At 39.9% G+C, this 27,743-nt stretch overlaps 1 protein-coding gene and 1 long non-coding RNA gene across 2 annotated transcripts in view; one reads left to right on the top strand and one right to left on the bottom strand.

The window, feature by feature from the left end:
- The window catches only part of LOC124294638, a 69,176-nt gene extending 60,558 nt beyond the window's left edge, over nucleotides 1–8,618 (top strand). Inside the window, exon 6 of the long non-coding RNA XR_006904562.1 lies at nucleotides 8,462–8,618. This is a non-coding gene — a long non-coding RNA (uncharacterized LOC124294638). The remainder of the gene's footprint in view (nucleotides 1–8,461) is intronic.
- LOC107220191 (protein prickle) overlaps nucleotides 1–27,743 on the bottom strand; it is a 115,778-nt gene that overhangs the window by 81,508 nt on the left and 6,527 nt on the right. The gene's annotated exons all lie outside the window — the stretch shown is intronic.

The raw sequence follows: 27,743 nt of genomic DNA, 5'->3' as shown, positions 1-27,743 counted from the left end.
ATTATCGTATAATACTCCGGATGCTTGGAAATCTTCTACGCAATATGATTGCCCAGCTTATTGCTTCGAACTTTGAACATGTTCGATTTAACGTGTTCAACTATAAATTGATCACTCGTGTAATATCTGTAACCCCAAGCACGAGGATAATTACTTCTTCTTTTTTCCGCTACCTTCCGTTTTCCATATAACGTATAAATTGCGAAACTAATGTCTAAACTAGCCGTACATTGTTTTTTCTTCTCTCGTTTTTTTTTTCTATTGGAGAAAAGAAAACCTTACCAAACTTACAATGTTCTACAAACGCACGATGTAATCATCCTACGCTCGTTATATTTTGTTGCAATACCGTTTAAGTATTTTGCAACGTTGTCAAAACTGTTGACCAAATTATTATTAAAACACAGGTAGTTGCGGCTGTAATATCGTTAAACGAGTAGGTATGTAAATTGGCTGCGATATTGTTAGCGAATTTTTATAGCCTTGTTCAAAAGAATTTTTTATTTCTTATTTTTTTTTTTTTTTTTTCATTCAACAGATTTACAATTATTTTATATTGTACAAAGGCGAAATTCATTCTGCATGCTTTCCGTTTTCCAAACATGAATCGTGCGGCAATATTTTCGCGGTGACTAATTTACGAGGAAATCAATTCTCCGTCTCTCGATCATTGGAAGTGGAAAAAAGAAATGACAATTCGTATAATCGACACCTGGAAGCGGGACGAAGCACGAACAGTCACCTCTGTCTCAAAGCCCTTGGTCAGGTCTTGGGAGCTGACAATAATAATATTACATTATGGATTCAGGTGGTCAACGGTGATCGCGTCAGAACCGAAAAGAAGTGAAAGCCATGGTTGGCCAAGCGCCACGAGAAAATAGCGGTGGCCATTCGTTCGGACGAGAGCTGAGCTGAGCTGAGTTTAGTCGAGTTGAGCTGAGGAGAAAAAAAATCCCTCCAAGACAATGTTGCCGAGCCCTTGGCTCTAGAATCGGTTTACCTGGGTCCAGTCCAGTCGGTGAAAAAGCTGGAATCTCGAGTCTCGGGTCGTAGATTCATCCGAGGAAGGAAATGCCGATGAAAGCAAACGGCGTCTGTAATTCCATGCTTCCGATGATCGTGAGTCCAGATTACAGGAGTCCGAGCATCGCGGGAGGCGCGCAACTCGTCCGGGATGAACCAATTTAAATGTGCAACCCCGCATCATCGGCGATGATCGTTGGAAGATTGAAGAAATAAGAAGCGAACGAAAGTTGAAAGGAGCGAAATTAGCAGAGTTGGGCGGACCGAGCAAAACCAAATTTCACAAAATCACCGCTTTAGAATGCTGATTAATATAAGACGCGGACTTACCTTTATCGCGGAAATTCATCCAACATTATTCAATAATCAGCTCTTTGCTTATTGCTTTTCACATAGTTCGGAGCTCTGCACTGAGAGAAACCACAATCGAAAAATATAGTTCTAGGTAGAAAATGAAAGTTAGTTTTATACGTGACTAGAAAAAAAAAAAAAAAGAAAGAAAGAAAGAGAGAAAGAGAAACGCGCGAAGAAGGGAAGAAACGTTGCGTTACGGTGAAAAATGAATTCCCTCCCCCCTCCTCGTCTAAGTCCGGTATCGGTATTGACCAGCGAGGTCCAAGGGCGGTGGATATCGGTCTGCGGAAGGTAGGTAAGGGGCTGGGCAGTAAATTAATTACAGCTTAAAACATCGTTAGGACCTGCCAGCCCGGCGCGGGGTTCAGATATTAGCGCGGTAGATCATACTTGCAATTCCCTCCTGCACCCTCGCACACACGGCATGCCGGGAAGGGAACCCGTCCCCCTCATACCGTACTTCGCGAAGCTTGCATTGGGGGGGTCGCGGAGCTTTTTTGCCTCACACGCGAAGCCCGCTGTTAAACAGAGATTATCTTTCTCTCCCGTTCCCCGATCGTGCAGCCGTGGGGCTGGAAATACGCGGTGAAATATCGCCACTCCGTAAATGTGTGTAACTGCAATTACAGATATTGGAACGCGTTGTTGCACAGCCATTATACGCGTTGGATTTAAAAAGCGAATCGCGCCTTATAGCCCTGTTTAACTAAAAAAGTTGAGTAAACCTCAGAAACTGATTTTGCGTTGCGATTACCGAAAAAGGATCGACGATAACGGAAAATGGTTAGGCGTACTGTAACAAATGAAATTTTTCTCACTGTATAAATACAAATCGAGGTCTTCTTTTTTTCACAAATCAGGCTTGATGATTTTTTATTAAAATCTTTGCAGTTCGGACAGATAAGTAAAAGTTTTGGCTTTGAAATACAGAAAGACATTGAAACCCCGAGCATTTATCGAAATGGTTGAGCAATCGATATTCAATCTTATCTATTGGTGGATAACACAGCGCATTTTTTCTTAATCATATCTGTTAACATTTGTTTTTTATCAGGTAAAATTTAGCATCGATTTATCATGTATAGAAATATACGCAACGTGTGTTAATTTTACAAAATTTATATCTTCTTCTTTTCAATCAATTTTTAAGAATTAAATAAAGATTGTACTCCAGGCGATTCGTGAATAATATAATTACAAAATCAATGTCAGCTTGTATGATTCTCTGAACACAATTTGATGTACGTTACAGTTTTTCCATTTTAAAAAGTCGAAATACTTACATAAAGTAGCTATATATTTATATATATATTTTTTTTATATACAAAAAACCGTAAAAAATCGTGCTCTACCAACGAATCCTTTAGACTTTTTTTTCACGTTTCTCCGTGACCAAAGGGTTACAATATTGACCTGATTCAACTTAATCATTCCCAAAATCATGAATTTTGTTTTAACCAAAAGTCGTCAAGGTTCATTTCGAAAAAAAAAAATATTTGCATGTCGCGAATTTGAAACCGTCCTCAAGGAAGTTTCCTCTCAGGCATCAGCTGGCTAGCCATATATATTTATATATCATACGCGTTCATACATAAAGTATATTACACGTGCAACCGCCGGTTGTGGCAATTAAAGGCATCTTCTCACGTAGTAGACGTATAAAGTCGCGGGTTAAGGATTACGGGGAGCAAGATTCATCCACGAGCTCCAAGATTCCCCGCAGATGCTTCGGAAATCTAAATTGGAATCTGTGTTCTCCGTTTAACGTTATACGCACCGCTTGTACGAAGGCGCGTCTTCTCTGAGGAAGATTTCACGTTACAATCCTCGTAGAAAATTATTCCAACTTCACTGCGACTAATAAGGAAACACAGTTTTGCCCGGCGATGTTACACGTATATATGTATACGACACGGACAAGTTAGCAAAAATTATTTCCAAGCAAAACTCGAAACAGCGATCATTGCCATTGCTTAGAGAGAAAATCGGTGCGATTCGTATGCACATTGCACGCGGTATTTTTATTTCTCTGCAGTGCTTTCAGGCGTTTGGTTTATTTTTTATTTTTTTTTTTATCTATTCTTCTTACTTTATTTGTTCATCGTTTCCGAGGTTTCTTACCTTCGCTTCCCTATCCTCGAGGCAAGAAAATGCTCGGAAAGCATCTTCGCTATTATATTACTCTACCGGTGTGCAACGCAGTTAACTGATCTCTGGTATACCTGCAGCTCGTTCTCGTTCAATGTTGGACCCTTGGCTCAGAGGAGCTTGTACAGCATTGAGATTCCGACTCGCTGAATAACTGAAGAAACTAATTGACCTTTTCAAAAAAGTAGCGGGGCAATTTTCAACCCGGTTTATGTCTTGCCAGTTCCGCGATGCTGGATTCCTATGCCTGTTACGCTTTGCTTCTCTGTTTCTACGACTCGGTTATAACGAGAAAGATATAGTCTACTTTGTCGGTATGAGTGGAGAAGAAAAATTCCGTATTCAAGATCTTTGATAATTTTTCTTGTCGGGATAGCAATATTTTAGCTTTAGTGAAATAGTTTTTAAAATTGAAAAATAATTCCCGCATTTGATCAATCGTTACAGTTATGGTCAGTTTTCGCAAAACTGTATTGAAACTATGAATAACAAAATCCTCAAACTCAAATTGTTCTAAATGTTTGCATTTTCTTTCAAAAACAGAAACTTCTAAGAATAGGTACACTGAGAAAAATTTCATTTGTTACAGTAACTAGACAAATTTAGTAAAACAGGTATCGTTAAGAAAACTGTTTGAATATTGTTGGAATTAGGAAAAACGAGGTACGCCTAACCATTTTGCGCTATTTTCGATCATTTTTTGGTAATTGCAAATCAGTTTGCGAGGTTTACTCTACTTTTTTAGTTAAACAAGGCTTTAACGTCAATTTATCGTTGCACGAGCGTTAAATTTTCGAAACGGTTGCAAGAAAATCTAGCAACAGCGATCGTAATGAGAAAGAATAGCAACAAATACTAGACTTTCCGGTGACAGCTATAAAACTAATTTTTCTATCGTGGTAAAAAATGAAAATAGTAACTATAAATTTCTCTCAGTGTATGATTTTAGACCGTCCAACTTGTACTCCCCCCTTAATTCAAGTAACGATAAAGTTTCGTGCTTCTACTCCCTTCATTTTCACCCGAGTGAAGAAACTCAGGCCTGTTATTCGGGACAGCCACCAAGCAGCCTGATCTAGGATCTCGCGATTTATCCTTCGGGAAGGAAGAGGATGAGCAGTGCCGAGTCGGCGTCGAGACGCCAGGCGCCGGAATGCCAGACGCCGAGTCTCGGCGGCGGGCGCCGCGGTTCCTAGACGCGAGGACAATGCCCGGGTTTTCCCATCAGCTGCGGTCCTGCAGCATCACCGTGTTACGATGGGCGACGGGAAAACAGGCCAGGAAATAAACCCTCTTCGTATAAAAATTTCGGGAGAAACGGGAGAAGTTTGCTAGATTCCGGAAGCAATACGAATGGGAAAGTCCCACCAATTTCAAACCAAGATATGTATTGTGCGGTAAAACATTATATTTGTGCATAAATGTATGGGGCACTCCATGACATCTCGATCAAGATTCAAAGTCCATGTGTCAGATCAGATTTACAATTTTTTGTATGAAAATACGTGACAAAAAACGCGATCCCAATTTTTTTTTTTTTTTTTCTTCCACAATTTTTCGACCCAGCGTATCTCAAGTATAATTTAAAAACTTTGAGAAAAATCTGATAGAATATAAGAAAATTTTTAACACCCGTTGAAATGCGGAGATTTTGTAACTAAAAAAGATAAATAATAAAAACAGAAAGAAAGATTATTAATATCGGATTGCACTTTTATGTCAAAAATGCAATGGAATAACGACAGATATTTTTTCTTCTCAATTATCTTTTGAAGTCATGAAATCTCCATTATTGAATAGATGTCAAAAATTTTCTTATAAATTATAAGATTTTTCTGAATTTTTACCAATTTTAGAAAGTAGAGGTTTCTGTTTCGAGTTTTTAAATTACACTTGAAATATGCTAGGTCGAAAAATTCTGAAAAAAATCGGGACTGCGTTTTCCGTCGTGTACTTTCGTACAAAAAAATTACAAAGTTAATCTGAGACATCGACTTAAAATCTTGATCGAGTTGTCACGGAATGCCCCATATATATGTTTTTCACCAACTTTTATTACGGGCGGTCGACTCTGGCTCGTTGCAGATAAATAATATTATGTTATACGATTAAGGGAAAATTTCACCGATTAAATAATAATTTTACTCAGAAATATATCGTCGTTATTTTTTTTTTTTTTTTTCCAACTTTCGTTACTGACAAACTTTGCACGGATGCAGAACATCGGTTTAAAATATCATATCCTAAAATATCGCGTTTTTTAAATCCCACGATCGTAAAATTTGAGTGTCTATTGTATATTTATTATTACGAAAAACGTCGCTTTCGAAAAAACTAAAAAAAAAAAAAAACGCGTCCCAGAAACCTTAGAAACTTTTACTTACGTCCTCAATTCCGTACGAACGGTCAAACCGTTTGAATTCTGAAAGAAATTCAACTATTCGATAGAAATGTAGACACATTTTTTTTTTTTAGAATATTCCTGAACTTTCGGTCACAATTAAATAAATAATTATACAAAAATGGCGACAGAACAAAATTTGAAGAAAAATTAACAAATCTCAGAATTTTCCTAGAACATCACACCCGATCATTAGTTATTAACTTGTTAAAAATGACTGCTGCTTGTTTAGATATAATTCATTGCAAAATATTTCGCTCGATCGCTACTAATTGTTGTCGTTATTGTTGTTGTTGGTTATCCTTCCCATCTTACGTATTTTCATAACTACCTCGGTATCGTTAACCAACCTGAAAATTTTTCTCCTACGATAAATTTTTCTCTGCCGAGTCTGTTGCAAAAAAAAAAAAAGCTAAGCTTTTTGTGTTCGTCGGTTGGTTATTCTTTCTTCGGGTATATCACGCGTGCAAGATACGTTGAATATCGTATTGCAGAAAACCGATCTCGATCTGTTATCGCAACGATTACGTGTCCCGGAAAATATCGGACAGCTATCAGTCATTTTTCAAATGATAAAAAGAAAATGGAGAAGGATGAAAATTACACACGCAAAAATTACAAAGCTCCCGATTCACGGTTCGGCGGGCTGGGATTTTGGCAAGACGTCAAATCCCGCACGGAATGGTGAATCAGACGGTGATATCAGGCCCGGGATATTTCCCCGGGTCGTTGGGTGGTCGGAACCGGACTTTTTTTCCATTCCTCCTCGTCTATAACTATTATAAATAAGAATGAAAGTCGGGCGCGACGCGGTGACAGGCTAATATCACGCTTTGTGCTTTCGCTTGTTAAACCAAGCTATATACATATATATATATATATATTATATATATACCTGACTACCTACCCTAGGAATAACCGAGCTGCTTCATTTTCACGGGAATCTCTCTCTCTCTCTCTCTCTCTTTATCTGACGCCTCTCCTTGTCTCCTCCTCCTCCCCCCCCCCCCCCCACTTCCTCCATTCTTGAATTCATGAATTATGCATCGCGTGTATATTTATACATGTATACGTATACGTATACAGCGTATACCTAAGTATGCCGGATGAAAAACAGGTGCACGTGACGTTATCCCGGAGGTCTGGTTATTTTATTTCGTATTTTTTTTTTATTCCGGTTTTTACCTTCTTTCATACTTTTAGCGACCCACGCGTCAGGCGTTACCGAAACTTCTTTTACAGATGAAACAGAGATGAAAGATTCATCTGTGACACTTACGCGCATCGGTGTAAAAATCTTTTTATCATTTTTGACGACATTTCATACGACCCGAAACTATGTTCGTCATTTTTTTCAAAATTATACGTTGAATTGCGAGCGCGTATATGATTTTTGTATATCTTTAACGAATCGAGTACAATTTGTATATTTCATATACTGTTCGAATATATTCGTAACTGTGATTGAAAACTAGTGGAAGATAGATAAGTAGTTCGAATACCGTCAAGTCGGATAAACTTGTTCGGATACTCGTTCAGTGATTTAAAAGCTTCGTTCGAGTCGAGAATGAAATGAAATGAAAGAATTAATTCATCAAACGTAGAAGTGATTGAATTCTATTTTCACTGGTTTTTCCCTCCTCTGTAAAATGATCCGTCTCTTCCATTTCTCTCTATTCAGTCACAGAATTGTTATAAATAACGGCGGAAAGCTCGCTGGCGAAAAACGAGGGGCGAGAATAACCGGCAATAAAAGTAAATCGGTCCGAACGTTGTATAATAATTTGAGAAACAGTAAACAGCACTCACGATAAAGCGACGGGATATCGATAATTCCGAAAAGTATATATATACTGTACCCATAATATACCTTATACACTGAGAAAAGTTTCATTTGTTACGGTAATTAGAAAAATTGAGTAAAACAGGTATCGATAGAAAAACTGTTTGAATATTGTTGGAATTAGGAAAAACGAGGCACGCCTAACCATTTTGCGCTATCGTCGATCATTTTTTGCTAATTGCAACGCAAAATCAGTTTGTGAGGTTTGCTCTACTTTTTTAGTTAAATAGAGCTCAAAAGTATTTTGACAAATATAATAATTAGGTCAGTTACAAACAAACATAAACAATGAAAATGAATAAGATTTTTTATTGAAAGAAATTCGATGTTCTACATAATTGTAGAAAGTTATATCTCGTTCTCTCGAAAATCGAGTTAACGTAATGAAAAATTACAGATCAAAATAATAACCAATTTCACATTATCAAAATACTTTTGAGCCTTACCGTAGCCTCATAACACGTATAATCCATCAGATTCAAACACGATTCTCGCATTGTTTTACTTCGTACGAACGATTGCAAGACACTCGACAAGATTTCACACGATTTTCAACAATCGTACAAAATTTCAGACGACTTCAAACGATTTTAATCGATTTCCGATCGAATTCCAAACCGATTCGTGCTTAAATTTTGAACGCTTTTCAGCAATTTTCAGCAGTTTTTAATGATTTTTACCATAATTCGCAGGAATCGCTTCGCGCGATGCGCGGATTTGCGATATCGAGAAGTGAGCAGCCCCTCGATTCGGTAAAGCACTCGTAATTGCGAGGCTTGATCACCGCGGCTCAGGAAGCTCCGTTGCACCGTGCATAAAATCCCCTCGATGCAGGCGCAGGGGGTGAAAACAGGGGGCGAGCAGGTCGAAGGCATTTAAAGGCTACGAGACTTCCGTCACCCCGAAGCGCACAAAGCCGCCTAACTTCGGGACCCGTAGTTGGTATTATTTCCGCAAGAGATGCGCTTTTTGGTCGATTAGCCTTGCGGTGAATTCAAGTTTTATTTGAATTGCACGTCTCTCTCTCTCTCTCTCTCTCTCTCTCTCTCTCTCTCTCTCTCTCTCTCTCTCTAGCTCTTTCTGCGCCTGAGAATTTCCGCCTTTAATTGTCTCCTGCGGCGAGAATCTGGAAAATACGGGTGAATCCCCCTCCCACCCCCCCAACCCTCCCCTCGCCAAGTTGAATCGGCCCGCGGTTAAGAAACCGGGATTTAAATGAGCCCGGAAAGTAATCTGGCTAATTGCCCAAGGAAATTCCTTCGTTCCGGGGAAAGTCCTCTTCGAGCTATTCGCGACCGATAAATGTTAGGCGAATGCGAACTCGGCTATGCAGAGGATTGTTTTATCGCCGACGTTTACTCCGCATCCCCTCATTTTAATGCTGACTCGTTCTCTGGTATTGGTGCTTGATTATGTACCCGCAACGCAGCTAGGAACTACAAAGTCTTCTTCTTCTGACTCGAGAGGAAATCGGTCCTGAGGGGACGGCGACACGCTTACCGAAACTTCGTATCCTTGCTTTTAAGGACTGCAGGGGAGATGGAAGAAGGAATGAGCTGGTGTAGCGAGTTGAAAATAAAATCAAGAAGAAGAAGAATTAGAAGAAGAAAAGGTGGCAGGGGGAGGGGGATACGGAGTTAGAAAAAAACTCTACAATTAAACTCGGGACCTAATAAAGTAAAGTTATTATACTCGTTAATTAGTGCCAAGATAATACAAACGCTAATGTCTTTCGTTACGGGTAAACCGATTGGGCCGAGCTTTCGTTTGATTAAAATACCGGAGGTCGTGATCTTCGTCTATCTGTTGTTACGATTGAGACGTCGCTGGTTTTTAGCTTTTTCTTGTATATTTATTTTTTTATATTTACTGAACAACAGATTTTATACAGTGGAAAAGCTTTGTAAACAAGTTAGTTCCCTACAAGATCAGGCATCTTGAGGATCAAGTCCGCATTATTGAATACGGTTGAGTAGTGTAATAACACTTGAAAAAAATAAATAAATAAAAAAAAAAAATAACAATTGCATCTTCCTCTCGAGTTCTTTAAATTTATTTATTTACTTATTAATTATTGAGTTTAAACGGAATGAACCCATTATACGAATAATAATTGATGCAAATATCATAAAATAGTGGAAAGAGATATGATCCATATTTTAAACTGTGCAGGCTAGAATTGTAAACAAATCAATCCAATCCACTTTATCATTGTAAAGTAATGAAATCCGAAAGACTGGAAAACGAATTTCTGATTTTTAATCAACGTAGAAGTAATAACTCATTTCCTAAGAATACGATTTGACACAATAAATATAAGCTTGATTTAACTGTACAAGGAAATTTGGAATTTGAAGACCGACCTTTCGAAATTAGATTCAACCGATGTCCTTTTAAGAGTATTTCTTTTTTTGCGGTGTACACATTTTTCAATTGATAGGAAAGAAAAAAAAAATAAAACAAAAGGAGAAAATTTTCGGTCAAACGTAAGATCCTACCGAGTCGGTGTAACGTATTTGAAAAAACCGCGTCGGCCGCGAGCGGCAAGAAGCGATGTATAAAATCAACAAATCGTAAAACGTGAGAACTGTGTAAATTGAACATGCGTAAAGTTGTGTTTGTATAAAATATGGCAACCGGCAGCGGGACGCATAACTGTTAAATTTGTTATACCAAAAACCGTTCTTCGGCAATTTCCCGCCCGGTATCAAAAAAAAGAGCCGAGTTTCGACGAGACGCGGCGTTTCGTCCGCTGCGAAGTCTGAGAGGGACTATTTATAGCTGACAAGACGCTGCTCCCGGTTAATTAAATAATATTTCACGAGGCTACACGGGCGGACCGTCCGCCCAGGGCTGAGCAGCGGAAAGGAAACTGCGTCAAGGATCCTTCGGGAGGACGTCGCCTTATTGCTACCGGTGCTGTATGTGTGTAGCGGGAGAATTTCCGGGGATCCTTTGGCCGAAAGAGACGACGACGGCGAAAATAGGAGAGGTGGAAGAAATACGGGAAAAAAGAGCGAAGGAAAAGGGACACCGAAGGTATTGAGGCCTTAACTCACTTTTCCTTACCGTCATAAACGTCGAGGACCACTTCTGCGCTGGGTATTTCGCTCGCTTCTAATTCCCTCAAAGTACGTATGATACAATAGTGGAATTATACCTATATAATATATTACTTATATATATATATATATATATATATATACTCTTCGACTTTGATGTTGTTTTTAGCAAAGATTAATAAAATAATAACATACTGGATCAATCTGTTAAAAGAATTATGAGTTTCTAATATTTTGAGTTGAAAATTTACTGATTCACTCTCAAGACACAGATATTTGAGAAAAAAAAGTACGAAGATACTGCGGGTCGAAAAAAACAAAAGTATTTATCTGAGTGAGTGAGATTGAATTTTTGGAGAATGAACAAATTAACGATATTTCATTATTTATAGATGTAATCAGATTAATTTGAAAAAAGAGAAAAAATTTGAAACATATAACCAAATGATTGGCATCAAAAATTGACATGTACCGTCTAATTTGAATTTTCGGTTCCAACGGAAATGGATTGATTTTCAATGTCCTACCGACAAACCTGTACTTTTTCCTCTCTATTACTTTTTCTAAACTACAACGATTATGTTTTTCCGAGTTTATTCGTTTATTAAAAACAAAATTTGCGAATCTTTTATTTCATTTCTTCTTGTCACACTTTTTTTTCTTCCCTTCCACCGATAAACCTATGCTTTTTCTTTTTTTATGAAAAGTGTCACGAAAAAAGCCGGTATTACCGGTGTGTTTGTTTGTTTTTTTTTTTTTTTTTTTTTCATCCGGAGGCCGAAGTTGCACAGAATATTGAAGTTCCGGTGCTGGTGTAAGTAAAACGAATGCCAAAGTCTAAGAAGTGATCGAATTTGAACACCCGTGACGAGAGAGCGTACGGAAGGTGATTGATGAGGCCGAAGACTCGATCGGAAACGGTCTAAATTACTCTGTCCGTGTTCCATTCACGAGCGATAAAATCTTGTCACTACTCACTGCAGGCTCTGGAATGAAAAATTTATTCGAAGTTTCTACACGCGAGGATCGTTGATGTGAGTGGATGTATATTCGAAGGTTGCAGGCGATGATTTTGAGTAATGCGTCTGGTCTGCAAGCATGGCCTAGGAAAGTCCCGACAGGTTCATCTACGTGAGAGCCTATAAACTGTACGCAAAACCCTCGATAATCGAGAACTGTTAAACCAGACATCACCGAGGGTGGAGAAATGAAAAGTTTGTTAATCATATTTTCATTTTTTTGAAGGTAACAAACATCCGATATTAGATTTGAAAAATTTTGAGAGAGCTGGTCGAACAGAAAACAAATTTCGTTACAATGTAATTTACTCTGAAAAAAAAATAAATATTGTTATAATAATAAATACTTTCATATTGATTATATATTCGAGAGTCACTTCAAAGTCGTTAAAAAGTCTAGTAAATTCGCTCGATTTTAATTCCTACAATGGCTAATTTTATTCTGAAAACTCTTTTCTATTCGCCTGCTGGATTAATTCAACGGAATTAAGATCATTACGAAAGTCGTGTGGGGCTCAAGTTTCATTTGCGGTAGTCGGGGTGTCGTATCGGTGACGTTGGGGATAATGCAGCAGGTGTTTTTACCGACCGTTCATACTCAACGTAGCGCATAACGACAACGTTCTACTACGGCATCGCTCTCCCAGCCGCATCACCGCAAATCCACCCCTTCATCCCGACATATTTTGAAATTACACTCCCCGGAACGTTTTTGATTACTGTTTAAAACCACGTTACGAAGGGACTGAAAAGTTCGTACGGCAGTCGGTGATTAAGAGATGAAGTTTAAAAGTGCTTGTCTATCTAATTAACGGAAATGGTTAATAAAACTGTACTATTATCCTAACTATTCCTAAAACTGTAAAAACATAAGTTTACTTGAAAGACAACAAAATGATTCTATCTTCTAAATAATGATTCTGAAACATCCTGCCCATATTTTTGAACGTATGTAAAACTTTTAAACGTCGGATGTAACGAAAAATTTACATCTAAACACACTTTGAATCATCGATTTTTTTTTTTTTTCTATATAACGATTTATTTGAAGTATTCATGCTTGAACTGAGAAACGATGAAAGCAGATGCCGCAGAATTCGGAATGATTAAATTTGCGGAGAACGCGTAAACGTGATTGGGGAAAATTTCCCCAACCAATCGAGGTTCCGGGGTATAAGTACGAGGCCAGAGTCCAGAACCGGTGTTTGCAGGACTAATCATTAATTTCGGCACGCGCGAAGCTTCTATAACTCTGGGAATAAACAGAGCCGAGATCTTTGGCTCGGACACAGACCCCTCATAATCACCGAGGGACCTGTAGGTAACAGCATAGTCCTGGGCTTGGGGGTGAATTAAATAGGAGGAGCGTTGATTGGTCGAATGTTGCAGAACCAGCCGAGGCTAATCTAGCGTTATGAATATTCCCCGCAATACCGTCTCCGGGGAACCGGAACAGATGAAATAAAAAACGAAAGGAATATAGAGGGTGAAAAAAAAAAGAAAGGAAAATCTATTCTTTTGAGGAGTTGCGGATTGAGACGGAGCGAAAAAAGTGCCACGTGATTTTCGAAATTAATCTTCCATACACGCTGAGAGATTGTATTCGGATATCTTAAGAATCCAACAGAATGAATTTTATTAAACGAGCATTATATTCGAACGCTTTTCAACGATTCTCAATCACTACTGGATACAAGTCTTGAGGGTTTTTCTCATATTTATTATACGTTACACATACAGAGTATTTACAAGTAAACGCCGCAATATGTTGGGTTGCCTACCACCGAGGGGGACAAATATCGGTAAAACAGACCTACCGATTCATTATCACTTCAATCAAGTCAAGTCATGTAATCACTTTAACGTGACTCCGGAACGTGATCTTTGAACGATTTTGCACAAGTTATAAACAACAAGACAACTGCTGGGTCAGATCCACACAAATTGATGTTAAGCGCGTTACAAACCGATAAATCGGTAGGTCTGTATTATCGATATTTGTTCTCCTCGGTGGTAGGCAACCCAACATACTGCGGTGTTGTGTTGGAAACCACCTATATGTATGTACTTAATTACATATTATATCGTAGCCAATGTCCTATAGACCACCACAGCTCTTAAAAATCGTTGAATATTCAGTCAGGTGGTAGAAAAAGACTATTATGAGTGTGGTTTCACTGTTTCAGAAGACTGTTTTCGAAAAAGATATTTTTTCCTCGCCCTTGGCTGACGCATCGTTGTTCACGTCTGCGGAATTCGAATCAACGGGTGAAAAGTCTGCTGACCATCTGGCGCGAGTAATTATAAAATTTATCGTTTTTCCCCATTTTCATCGGGCGTGTTTTGTCATAGGTTTGGACGGCGAGCGGTGTTTACACGCCGCACAGTCCTCGGTTTCATGGTGTACGGTCGTTTGTCACGTGCTAAACACTGTCCCCCGCAGGCGATAGTGCAAGGCCTCTTGATTAACGATACCCCCCACATTCGTCCCTACCACCCTCTTCGAAACTCTGAACGTACCCCGTCCATACGTAACGGGGTGTAATGCCGGCGGTGCACCCTTATGGCTGTTGCATTGTTGCCTGCGTTGTTTACTGCATATTGCCAGTGCTGATCGTCGCTAAGCCTCCGGGAGATCGCTACTTCCAAATTGGGGATCTCCGATTTTCGGTTTTCCGATGAAAAACGCGGGCTTTTGATTCGCGGTTATCGATACAACTCGAAGAGATACCGGGAATAGGAAGTGATACTTGAATTAACTGTTTGAAGAACCAATATCGTTATCAAAATTGTATTATCAGTAAATAAAAAAACAAATATTTTTTTTTCAGACTCAATTGCTAAAATTTCATGCTAGGTATGTAAATTAATAAAAAATTCATTCTCTTCTCTCAACGTTGACATCGAATCGTAGAAACTAGAACCAGGGTTGTTTGAAATGATGGGAATTATTAAAGAATCGGAAAATCTCACTGGTTTAACGAAAAGAGAAAAGCTAAAACAATTCGAACCGAAATTTTTGAAAATTATTGCAGAGTGTAATTCCAATTGCATTAAAATCACCTTTTCCAATGAATTAACTAACAAGAAATTGTAATCAATTGCGTCAGTATCATTTTGTTTTTGACGTTATAACGATGTGATAATTTATTCAGGTCTCACAGGAGGAACAGATACTAAGATATTTAAATACATATTGAAATTCGATGTAATGTTAATTATTTCACCCAGATAATAGCTTCACAATAGCGCTCTGCCATTTAAAACAGAAGTAATTTTTATACCATTCTTTGAAAACTCTCTCTGGGAAAACAAGAACTTGCTTTTTGTTTGAGTTCAAAATAACTGAATAATAAAGGAGACAAAAAAAAATAAACCAGAAATTGTTCATAGCCTAAATAAAAGTAATTGCAATTGATTTCTTAACTTTATTTCACATCGCCGATCACAAAAACAGAATTTTTATTCGAAATCCAATCAGACGAAAAGCAACTACGACTTTTACGTGCAGCATTTTCAGACGAGACTTCCAGAGACCATGACTGGTTAAAAAACTAATTCTGCTAGTCACGAGAGTGAGGATGTAAAGTTTCGGTTGCCGAGTACAATTACGAACAAGGTGGCAGCAAGGTGTCTGCATACATCTGCATAGAATCACCAAGTGGCTAAACGCCGGAGTGGAGATCTAAATTCTCATACGCAGAAGCATCAAGGTTCCATTAGAAATCGTCCTCAGGATTTTACGTCCTTAGCGCCATCCCGCCAGTGAAAGAAGGAGATAATTTTTTTTTTTCCATTTGATAAAAATATCTGCATTTACTTCACGGAAAATAATTAATACGTCACTAGTACAGGGAATCTATTATGCATGCATTTATTCAACGGCTAACTCATACCCTCTTCCTCACTGCATCCATGTACCTGTTCTCCTGCGCTGCTATGCTAATTTACACTCCTTTTACTCTCTCTCTCTCTTTCTTTCTCTCTTTCTTTCTCTCTTTTTCTCTGACTGGTCTTGAATTACGTTCTTTTTTTCTCTCGTTTTCAGCCCGTTCCTCTTCTTCGCTATTACAAACTTATGCCGGGTATCGGGATCCGCTGACAAATTAATTTCTACAGCTTCGTTTTAGACTTTATGTACAATCCTCGTCTCGTCTCTTTACAATCCTAATAGTTGGCCAAAGCGGACTGGTTACGCTATGTTTTAAACCGGTTTAATACAGTGTTTTCAAGTTTTCAATCGCGATGTCTTACGTCCAGTGTAAAACTTGGAGTCTGCGGGTTACTCGATGCATTATAAATATGATTTTCAATCTCATTTTAAAGCTTCAAAATGTTCCTCAGCGATCACTTTTTTTGTATAATGTCAAACGATTCGACAAACCTTCGAACTCGAAACCTGATTTTCTAATTATACCGTGAAGATGATTCACCAAAAATTTACACAAAACTGTATCTCAACAGTTTCAGTGGAATCGTTAACCCTTATGCTGCACACCGGGGTCAGAATGACCCCGCTGTATATTCCCCGTAAATTCCATATGAAAAATATCCAATATAATCTGATTCGATCCAAGATAAATATTAAATAAAAAATTGTTCATTCATTCTTTTTCCAAAATATCAACTTCACTCGCTCAAATGAATTCCCTTTTTTTTTCATCGCGCGGTATTTCCGTATTTTTTGTCTTAAACATCCGTGCCTTGAGAGTTACTCAGTCAATTTTCAGATTCTTTGAGTACAATGATCCATTTTCCATTATATCCTTGTTTGATTAACTTCTATTTTCAAATTCAAAAATTCATTTTGCTAAAAATAACAAATTCGCCTTGAAATATCATAGTTGAAGAGCATGCCAAAATTTTTTCAAGTTATTCGAACGAAAATCTCCGTTTCTACGCAATGATTTTTGATATGGGGTCCCCAGCGACCCCAAATTGACAACAATCTTGTACACAGGAGGTGTGCAGCCCAAGGGTCAATAATCGATTACAACCAGGTACTCTGCTAGGCGATGAGTTGGGAGTCTGATCGCCCACATTCTTCCCAATCGACTTCAAGATCAGAGAATGGAGATAACCTCAGTCGGGGAAAAAACGGTGAAGGGAGCCGGTGTGATACTCGGCCCAGAAGAAAACCAGTTGCTGCTGGAATTCGGTAATAATTTAGAATAACTTGAGACCGTAAGAGGTCGGTCGCATACCCGTGCATTCGGACGTACAAAGTGCACGTTGAAATTTCGTCTGTGAATTAATGCAGAGTCTATAAAACCGACGGTTTCTAAACGAGCGCCATCGTTTTATAGGAGGTCTTCTTTCTACGTTCACTAATTGGGCTTACCGATCCCTCGAATCGGTCAAGTTATGTCCAAACTATTCTTCAGACAACGCTCGGACTCAAAACTAACGGACAATTGTTATTCCTCCGTAAACGTCTCTCGGGCCGCAGCGTCAATTCAGCTCGAGCCAATTAAGGAGAAGGTTAAACCTCCGGTTCGAAAAAAAAATGTCCAATCGATTTCATCGATCTTTCGACTAGTTCACTTTATACAGTCTGGAAAAATCAAGGCTGGACGAAGGAAATTCTTTCCTTTGTAGGTACAGCAGGTTTCGACTGGCTCTGTGAATTCCTCGAAGACAAGAACGCTTTTAAATTATCCTCACGTTGTACAGGCATAAATATCAGTAAGTAGATTGCGCAACTAGTGCCCAAAAGAGAAGGGTACAGGAAAAACCTATGCGCAAACTATTTTTCCTAATTCAGGCCGCAAAATTCGATTTTGCATACTGAAACGAGTGTGTAAACCGGTACATTTCCGTACTAGTGCGAAAATGGAATCGAAATATCTTTTATTGCAGTGTAAATATATATTTCGATTTAATTCCTGCACTAATGCCGGAGTGTACTATTTTGCTCACTCATTCGAGTACGCAAAATCGAATTTTGCGCACTCAGTTAGGAAATAAGTATTTCCATCCACAATTTCAATAACTTTTAATTGTACTCTAGATATCGGTTATGCTTGCGACTAGGAGAGTCATTCAATTGCTACCATAATCGTGGTCATCTAATATCTGAGATGATTGTCCAAATTTTCTGAAACAATTGAAATCCTCAGACGAGAACCGGAGAATAACGAACCCAAAAAAAGGGTTATTCAAGCGTTAAAACAGGATGAAACAAGGCGCAGATTCCGGTAGTCTTTGCATAGCCGGGTTCCCGCATGAATTTACGGCCAATAAATATCTGGCATGAGTCGCCGGAAGTCTGGAAGGTATTCAAGCGCCGAACGTTTTCTCAGGCTTCGATATATTCGGAGTGAAAGAATAACGGATGCGGAATCCTTGTGAATTTTAACAGTTATCCCACACATTGTAACGTATAGTCTATGACCGGTAAATTCTTCCTTCCCTTGTCCTACTCCTCGGGGAAGAAGAACGCGGAGGCTGGCTACGGAGCTCGCCTTTCCAGGGCATAACGGGACTCGCGGAATCGATACTTCGGCATTTCGCTCCCCTCCGTGCAGATACGACCTCACGCACCTGGTAAATGCACGCCCCCGTAAATACCTCTAATCAACGCGGACAAGCGAACGATACTGGCGGTGAACAAGACGCGGACGTGACCCTGCCTAAACTCTAATTCACCCGAGAGAGCAGTATGCGAGGGGTGAGGGTGTAAATTGAGCACCCTCATCCCTCTCCCCATTTCAATGTCCCGATTAATCAATCGTCGCTGTATCACTCGATGAAAGCGAAACGAAATGAGAGAAAAAAAACAAAAAGAAAGTAAAAAACAACCTTAACCCCCATCAATTTTTCCTACCCTTGTTGTTGAGGATGGATGAGAGTTCGATTACTTCGTTTCGTTTTTTAAGCTCAAATATCAAATTAACTTTTAGTACGCTGATGTATTTTTCACGATATTATTATAACTTTTAAATATGTATGTAATGAACGAGGGACTTTTTTCACGGTAAAAGATGTTGTGCAGCTATACGATACGACACACTTTTGTAATCACGGTAAAAAGCCGTGATACGAATCGATGAGAAAATGTTTTCGCTTGTGAACTCGACCTGGAAAGTTGTACAAGTAATTAAGTACCATTCGAGTAATCCCGTACGTGACATGCGTGCGCGAATGTGCACAACCTTCAGTAATTTTATATCCGTAATTCAAAACCCTGTTCGATGAAATAAGATATTTTCAACGAGATCAAGGGAAGTGTAACACCTTTGCGTAACAGAAAGGTGAAAATGAATCACGCGAGAAGAAACCCGAGTGAGTGGGAAAAATAAAAAGGAAAAAAAAGACGACGCGATCCGATAAGTAAGCGACTAAAATTTCAGATAAATCGTGCGTATGTTCAAAAAATAAATAATAGTAATAAAAAAAAAAAAAAAGAATTATTCAAAGGCTCATCGTCTTGACGATGAAAATCAACAAACTGTACTCAATGTTCGAATAAATTTCCTCCGACCCCCGCCAGATTCATGATTTAAGAATTTAGCCGCGGATTCTCCAAAGCCTCCTCGAAATCCTCTATATTTTCCACTCGATTGGCGGGAATGAAGTTCATGCGGCATCTGCGAGGATGTCGAGACCGGGCACTCGATGTCGTATTCAAAGTGCCAGCGGCTCCCCGCCATGAAAAATCCGGGAAAAATATGCCGAAAGCGCACTTTGGCACCGACCACTTGACTCTGCCGAAGGGGGGCGGGGATGAAAGGGGATGGAGGACAGGACGACGCGTCGAGGGGAGGACGCGCATCGAAGATTAAAAAATTTCAAAGCTAGGCTCCGCTGATCGCGGATACACCGAGAGAAGAAGAAAAGAGACCCACCGAAGTGGGACATGTCTCGGACAGAACAATGGACTCTGATTTAAAACCGGGCCGAGAGCTTGCCTTAAATGATTCGCACAGGTATACGTTCGAGTCGGGAGAATAGCTTCTGTAATCGCAGAGGAAGATCCTTGGCTTTTACGAATTCTCCAGACTCTTTTGCCAACAATTTTCTGACGTTGAATCGTATGACGAATTTCGGACGACGTGAGAAAATTGATACTAGTTACTCCGTTTGTTGGAATAATTTAACTTCAAAGTTATAACGATGTTCAATAACCTCACAGTTATATGTTTCTTTATTGTAATTAAACTAATAAATTCTGTATGTATAAATTTACGCTATCGAATTCACTCCCGCCTACAATGAACGAATTATCACCTAATAGGGTAATTCGGCAAGGGAGAAGAGAATCTGTCGGTCGCTATTCCTAAAATTGTGACGTCAACGAGCGACTGCCGAACGCTCGATGATACGACCAACCACTTCTTATAAAATCGCCACCGCGGAGCGACGCTCACTTCTAGTCCGACCAGCGCCGAGTTGACATTAGCTTTGATCGTCGAAAGACCCACCATATCTTGGTTACGTAAAAGGTTGACAACGAGTACCCTCTTTTGTTTCACTGCACTGCATTTAAGAGCATTTAATTCATGCACTGGACTTGATTACACCTAGTTCGTGTAATCTTGTCCGCGGCGCCTGGTTCGGGCGATGTTCTCCAATCGACTTGTTCGGTTACAATAATGAAACGCATTCTGTGTACTTCTTCCTTCGATTCCGTATACGTTGTCTACTCACCTTTGAAAATACCCAACTTGTGCCTACATTTCTGGACAAACCTCTTCGATCAATCGCGCATTAACACTGTTTCTTTAATTTTCAGATTCTCCCGATACAGCGCTACTCGCGTTATAACACTAGGATTGTTCGTCTAGTTTCAACTAATTTTCTTATCATACCTTATTCATTATAATTATCTTTCAAATACATCTTTTCTTCCCAAAGGCACAGTCTAATCCTTTGGATGATTCATCCGAGCCAACCCTCGTATTAAACAAACGTCGTATTTCCGTTTGAGTAAGGAAATGGGGGCGGGGTTCAAGTTTCGAATTTGAAAATTTCCCAAAGCGCTTAGTTTCGAATTATTTGGTGACGAAACCTGAAGTAAAGAAATCAGACTTTGCAGAAATAACAAAGTTCCCAACGGCTCAAAGTTTCGAAATGCTAGATTACGAAAATTCAAGTTACGATAGAGCAGAATTCCGAAAATTAAAATATACTTAGACAGCGTCGTTTACTCAACGAGTGAGGGTAAAAAATTCGGAAATACCGAAAATCAGAATTACCAGGATTCCATACGTAAAAATATCGAAAATCCAAAACAAAGTAAAGTCAAAGTACTGAAATCTTATCAAGTCAGAAATTCACGGAACTGAAAACGTTCGAACATTCGGGATGTCGATATTTCAGATTTTTAAACTTTCTCACTTTCGCACTTTCGGACCTTTAACTTGTCAGAGTTACGCCCTTTTTTCATTTTGCACTTTCGTAACTTCGAGCGTCGGTTTTCGGAACATTTGAAACTTTGATGTTTCGTCAAAGTTTGATTTCTTTGCTGTAACTTTCACCACCGAAAAATTCCAAATTCGACGCTTTCGGAACTTGCCAAATTTGTAATTCCAACCCTGCCCCAAAAAATGAACACTGCAATTTTAACGTGTTAAAAATTCAACGTTATTGGTCGAAGAAATATCTAACAACAATTAAAATTCTCTGCTTCTTTCAGGTTTCTCCGAATCGCAGGACAGCTTCGTGAAGAAGATTAAAGCTTGCGACGACCTCGAAAGACGATGGCATAGTTACTATATCGTTGTAAGTGCACCGATTATTCTTCATTTTCGTTTTTCTTTCTTGTTTCTATTCTTCGTCTACTCGCGCGCTCTCCGAAGCGAATCCATGTTCGAAATGCTTCTTCAGCCTGCGTGGGAAAGAAACAATACGATCATTACGAAAATGGTAACAGCCGTAAGATAATAGCCGATGTACCCGGTCTTCTGAATTACTTCGTATACGTGATGAAATGACGCTTTCAGCCTATCCGCCTCCATTCGTGCATATCTTTTGCAGTTATCGTCGATTTTGCCACCTCTCAACGCGCTCCAATTTTACAAGATAAAATGCGGCCGAGATGCGAACGCACTGGCGCAGCCGGGGTTGAAAAAACCGAACCTCGATTCAACCTGCCTAAAACGTCTCCGTCATTTCTCAGCAATGCAAAAACCCGGAAAACCCGTTTCTAATCGATAAAATGATTCTCTGTGTCGATCAGAGCGCAAATATCCTGATGGTGAAAAAAAACCTTGCGCCAAGTAGAGTGAACTTGTAGTCAACGTGCAAAAATGAATTTTTGTCTAAAAAAATCACGAAGTTAAAAATTTTCTGCTGTATGAAAAATCACCGGAACAAATGCCGGTAAAAAATAATTTCTTTGTGTAACTACAAAGATTCGTTGAGTCTCGCAGTAAATTCGTACGTAACATTTGTTGCGAAAAAATCTGTTGCGCAGTTTCGGTAAATTTTTATCGTCTTAAGCATGTTACTGAGAAAATATACCGTAGCTCAATTATCAAAATGACGGTGAGTGAGTGAAAGCGGTTGTTCGGTGTTATTACGCGGGTATACAAACGGACAAAGAGAGTCTGAATCGGTTTGTAATTGCGTCAGGGATTTGTCCGTGTCGAAGGTCCAGCAGTCTTGGCTCTCCCTGTGCAACTGCAGCAGCGGGAGTTTATTTTATGTACAATATATCCTTGAGGATAATGTAACTGATCGGTGTTTGTATCGGAACAAAGTACAGAGAACTTCTTTTTTACAGTACAGACGCGAGAGACAAACTCGTTTTCAATCAAACTGATCCCTGACGTCTGTAATTATATATATGTATGTATATTCTATTTGTATACACCTTATATGCATACCGGGACAATCTCTTGAAGCTTGAAACTCAACCGCGCATGCGCGAGATTTATCGGGTGTTCGCGCAGGCTGGCCATCCCGAGTTTTCAGTTGTCAAACTGTTTCTGGTGCCGATGTAGTTGATACGAATTTTCGAGGTTAGAATCTGAAATAATTGAGGTAGTGACTCGGAAAGGTTTGGGAAGCATTTTTTATTGGGTCGGAAAGTTGATTCTTCAAAGAATGGTCGGAATTTAATGCTTATCCTCTTTGAAAATTCAAACGTACACATTTTGTGTAGGTTGACCCGCCTGCATCGGAGACAAGAATATCGCTGCGGTAAGATTTCGCCGACCAATGAGATTTAATTATTTGGCGCATGCGCGGTTGATGTTCAAGTGTCGAGAGATTGTCCCGGTATCCACCTATCCCAGGGTCGGTTAATTACGGCAGACGAACAACAATCATCGCGTCTTTGCTCGGCCAAGTAGACCGAGAAATCGGAAGCTCAACCTGCAGCTTCTGATGTCTACTTGCTCGACTGGTAGAAGCTTTTGGAACACTGTGTACTCTTCGCCATAGAAGGCAGCGAGGTTCCAAGTTTTTGCTCGCCCGAACAGAAACGACATTCTTTCTTTACCGTGCGTCTACTGTCCGTCGAATTCTGCACAATGCCGCGGGAAGAACGAATCGCACTTCGAATCGGCCGCAGCTGGACCCAGAAAATCGCCGAATGTATAAGAACTGTGAAATCTATTTTTTGGATTTTTTCGAATGCGTGGTTTGAGGCTTTGAAAAATTATTTTAACGCGATACTTTTCACCAATTTTAATTTTGTTCGGAAGATTTGTATCATCCACAAGTTCGCAAAAATTCTTTTTTCCCTCGTGCGGGCATCTCTGCATATTATAATTTTAAAACATTGCACCGATATTGACGATGATCAAGAAATGACAATATCTAATTGAGGCCCGAACAAAAAGAAAATCGGTTTCAGTCACTGTGGGTAATAAGTTTTCTAAATGAAAATACTATTGTAGAAAGAAAACGAACGAATCTACGAGAGTTTTAAGAATTTAGAAACTATTTTAATCAAAGTACCGATATATTACATAAGCTTTTTATTGTAAGTCCGGTACTTTCTAGTATCGCATGTTTAGAGAGTGCAATAATTTGTCGAGCCACCATCTCGTGACAAAATTAATGAAAAGTATCAATTTTCGGCTAACCAATCTTCATAATCCGATTACCTGCACCCTGCACGTGCCGAGGGACAAAAATGCGGGTATTTGCTTAGGTTATATCAAATATCGCGAAGCTGAGGATCCTTCGGCGATGAGCTAAGCCTCCTGGCTCCATTTTAAAAGCTACGGTGAGCTGCGGCAAAGCCGCTCTTTCTTTCTATCTTCGATATCTCGTCCTTTTGTTCGACAGCTTCCCAGGATGGGAGGACACTGGCTAATATCGATTTCCACTGTCGGAGAAACTCGGCTCTGCGGAATGTTCAACTTCCCTCCATTATATTAAAATCCAGCCGAGTCATCCGGTGGTAATTTTCCTGTCTAAGCTCCGCGCCAGGGAATCTATTCACTCGATAGAATCCGGCCTACCGTGTAGCCGCAGGAGATTTGAGATTAGAAATTCAGTTGAACCGATTAAATTTTTACCCCGCAGTAATGGTATAAAACTTTTTTGGAAATTGATGGATGATGGAGAATTTTTTCACGAAAGATTGGGTGGAAGTAAAATTGTCTCGAAACTCTGCTCGCCCCGAGCAATCTCATGAGCGAAAATTTTTTAAATAACTTTTTACGCATTCCGTTACTGCGGTTATATGGAAAGACGCGGGGACCGTCGTGCGTGTAATCCGCGCGGTTCGAGAATTCCGCAAGTCACGTAAAAACGATATAAAACCAACGGCGAAGCGCCGGGCAAGAACCACCGCCGCGAAATATTCAAAGAGAAAAGCATAAAATCGGTGGGTTGACGAGGGGTCGTAAGAAACTGGTAAGGTAACCGTGAAAGATTTGGCGAGTAATTACGAGCGACGAAGGAGAGCCGCAAGAAATAATTTCAGCTCTAAGGTCCTCTTCGCTAAAATACCGCGCGCGGGTCGAGAGGGCGGGGGAAAATTATTTTTCTTTCCGTGGATAATTTGGATTTATTTTTATTTATTTTCAACTTGTTTGTTTAACTTTCTCTCTCTCACACGCATGAAAAAGAGGTGGAAATAAAATGGGACCGATAAAACGATCGTCGGTATAAAAACAAATATCCCCCTTCATTACCGGGAATAAAATTTAGAATAAAAAACCAATCAAATTCTCTTATCAAATCACCGAAGCTGCGTTATAAAAACGTGCGTTATGCGTTCAACCGCTGCGAAGAATGCAGAAAGAGAAATGAGAGCGATTCTGAGTTTATCTAGAAAACAATCTCGCGTTAAAAATTCCCGAAACGACATTCGACGCCCAAGCTTCGTGAGTGCGTTTCAAAGTTTTCTCGCCCATTGATATCCCTCGTTAAAAAATTACAACTCCGCGAATCGTTATAATGAGCAAGAGACTCGGTAGAGTATCGCGCATTCGCACCCATAAGCAATATCTCCGCGACGTTCTGCGCATGCGCCAATTTAGTTTACGACGCTGCCGCGCGCGCCGCTTGAGGAATGTGACGCCGCATCGAACGGACGGATCGGGCGGGTAAAAAAGACGTCAAACTTTTACGCCATCGGCTGGCGGATACCTCTGGTTTGTCAGTTTCTCAGTTTCTCGGGTTGTCAATTCGGGTTTTACTTTTACTGCCGTCCCAGGTTTCGTTTGATGGTTATTTTATTCGGTAACGGGAGCTAAGCGACCTACGCGCGCCGGCTGCCGCGCATCTCGGGTTTCTTTTTCAAGCCCCTTGAAAATCTCGACACCTGCGCTCACATACGCCTCTTTATCCCGCCACGCTATTACGAGTTAAGCGTAAAATTTTAGCCTCTTCGACCCGGTAACGCGTCTTCTTTTTTTTTTCTAAATATTCCGACGTTCATAACGCCTGTGACGAGACAAGACGAGACGAGACGAGACACCCCGCAATCAATCACTCGGCCCATCAATTAAGACTAATTACCGGGCGAAAATAAAACCTCCTCTCGTTACCGTGATGGATTAGTGAAAGGGTTTTGAAAGCGGCGGGGGGAGCCGAGGAAGCGAGGGGTTTGAAAATTCGCAATCAACTCTCAAATGGGGCGTATGCGTTCGAGGAAGTTTGCGCTTGAATGTAGAAATCACGAAAATCACATAAAGTTACAGAATATAGCATCCAGAGAACCTAATTCATCTCCCAAGGTCAAGTTTAATGAAACTCAAATTTTACGTTTGAAATATATGAAACGCGTAGGTATAAATGAATAATTCTTCAAACCAAATACAATCTCGATTTAATTATGTGGAAAATTAACTTCACATCATTATTTTCAATTCCATGGTTGTACGTTTCTGAAAAATAGTAAATAAAAATAAAGATGCATATATTCATACATATATATTACATATATATATATATATATATACCCGTACAATCCGTTGACGAGAAAATTATTAGACGACCAGTCGTATATTAATTTTTGGGGGGCAGTTTGCCGGGACCAAACATACGATTACGAAAAAGGTAAAAGAAGTATTATTTTTCATCGGGTCGGAGGTCGTTGGTTGGACGCACGCAATCCCGACGTGCGAGAAGGACGCGTTGCGGCTGTTTGAGGTAACCCGACGCCACGTGGGAGGGAGAGGGCGATATAACAGAAGGAGTGAGACGAGTTACATTGGTGTGTAATTAACATACCGAACCCTCCCCGTAGTGTCTGTCCGTCTACCGTCGAGACTCTCTTCGGATTTCTTCTTCTTCGGCATAGCGCATGATCATCATGGACCGCAGCGGCGTATCTTTTCTCGAACGAAAATAATAGCAGGTACTCGAAAACCGTTCCTCTCGACGGAACGGAACGGAATAGAAAACCCTCCGGCATTGCTGATTTTTATCTCCCGCTAAATTATTCCGCTTGAACTCTCGTTTTCTCATCGCATGCAGAGCTTCTCGCAGCTTTGTATAATATCGGGTACCTTGTAACCAAACTTAGACGTCACTGATAACAGATCGGAAACGATTCAAGGGTATCGGTAGTATTTCTCACAAAGCAAAGGGCTCGGTTACACACTGGATCGATGGTCTCTTTGCAGCCACTTGCGAAGCGCAATTAGTCAAAGGTCAGAATCTTTACGTATCTACGCGAGGCTCGAGGATCTTTAGATGTTCATTCGTTAAGTCGAGGCACATATCTTTGTTAATTTAAAATGTTTTTTAATAAAAATTTACATATAAGAAGTTTAATATACACTCAATAAAATGCCAATAATTCGATCCCTTTATGAATTAGTTATCCTTGTGAAAAAATTTTTACAAACGGGTAACTTTTTTCGCCCTCACAGTGACCTTCCGCCTCAAATTTTCGATCTGTCTTATCACCTTATATAACTTGATTTCTCCTCTGCTTAATCAAATTTTGCAATACATGATGCACCTGCATGCGTCGGTGCAGCGAGGTAGAAAAATTCAGAGACGATCGAGTCCCTCACCGCTGTCGGAGCACGATGACCACAGGGTGTCCAGTTCCGGTCCGGCAGCTTCGTAACCTTCGGTTATTAATTCACCATTTGTCTCGATAGCTATCGTACTCGATTATTTCATCTTTAATAACGCGTTCCTTGGCTGCAAGATCTCGAATCTCGCCCGACGATGTATTAAACCGAGTCCCAAGAGTACTCATGGCGGTAACACTTTCTCTTCCTGTTTTCGTCCCCAATGATACTAGTATCCGCTAGTTTTCACAGCAGTGCGCAGCATTCCAAGGAATGAGTGTTCAAACTACGGATTGGAACGGTGTTTAGATGAAAAAAGTGTGAAACTGACAAGTATGCGAGGACGTGAAAGCCGTCTCCAACATCGCCATCGTCAAAAGATTCTGATAACAGAAAGAGGAAAACAAGTCCGGAGAAAAATCTTGGAAATGGAACGGCTTGGAAGATCGAAAAGAGAAGCTC

The sequence above is a fragment of the Neodiprion lecontei genome, chromosome 5 (assembly GCF_021901455.1).
Source record: "Neodiprion lecontei isolate iyNeoLeco1 chromosome 5, iyNeoLeco1.1, whole genome shotgun sequence".
In the NCBI taxonomy this organism is placed as follows: Eukaryota; Metazoa; Arthropoda; class Insecta; order Hymenoptera; family Diprionidae; genus Neodiprion; species Neodiprion lecontei.
This window is presented reverse-complemented; position numbering and strand designations above follow the sequence as displayed.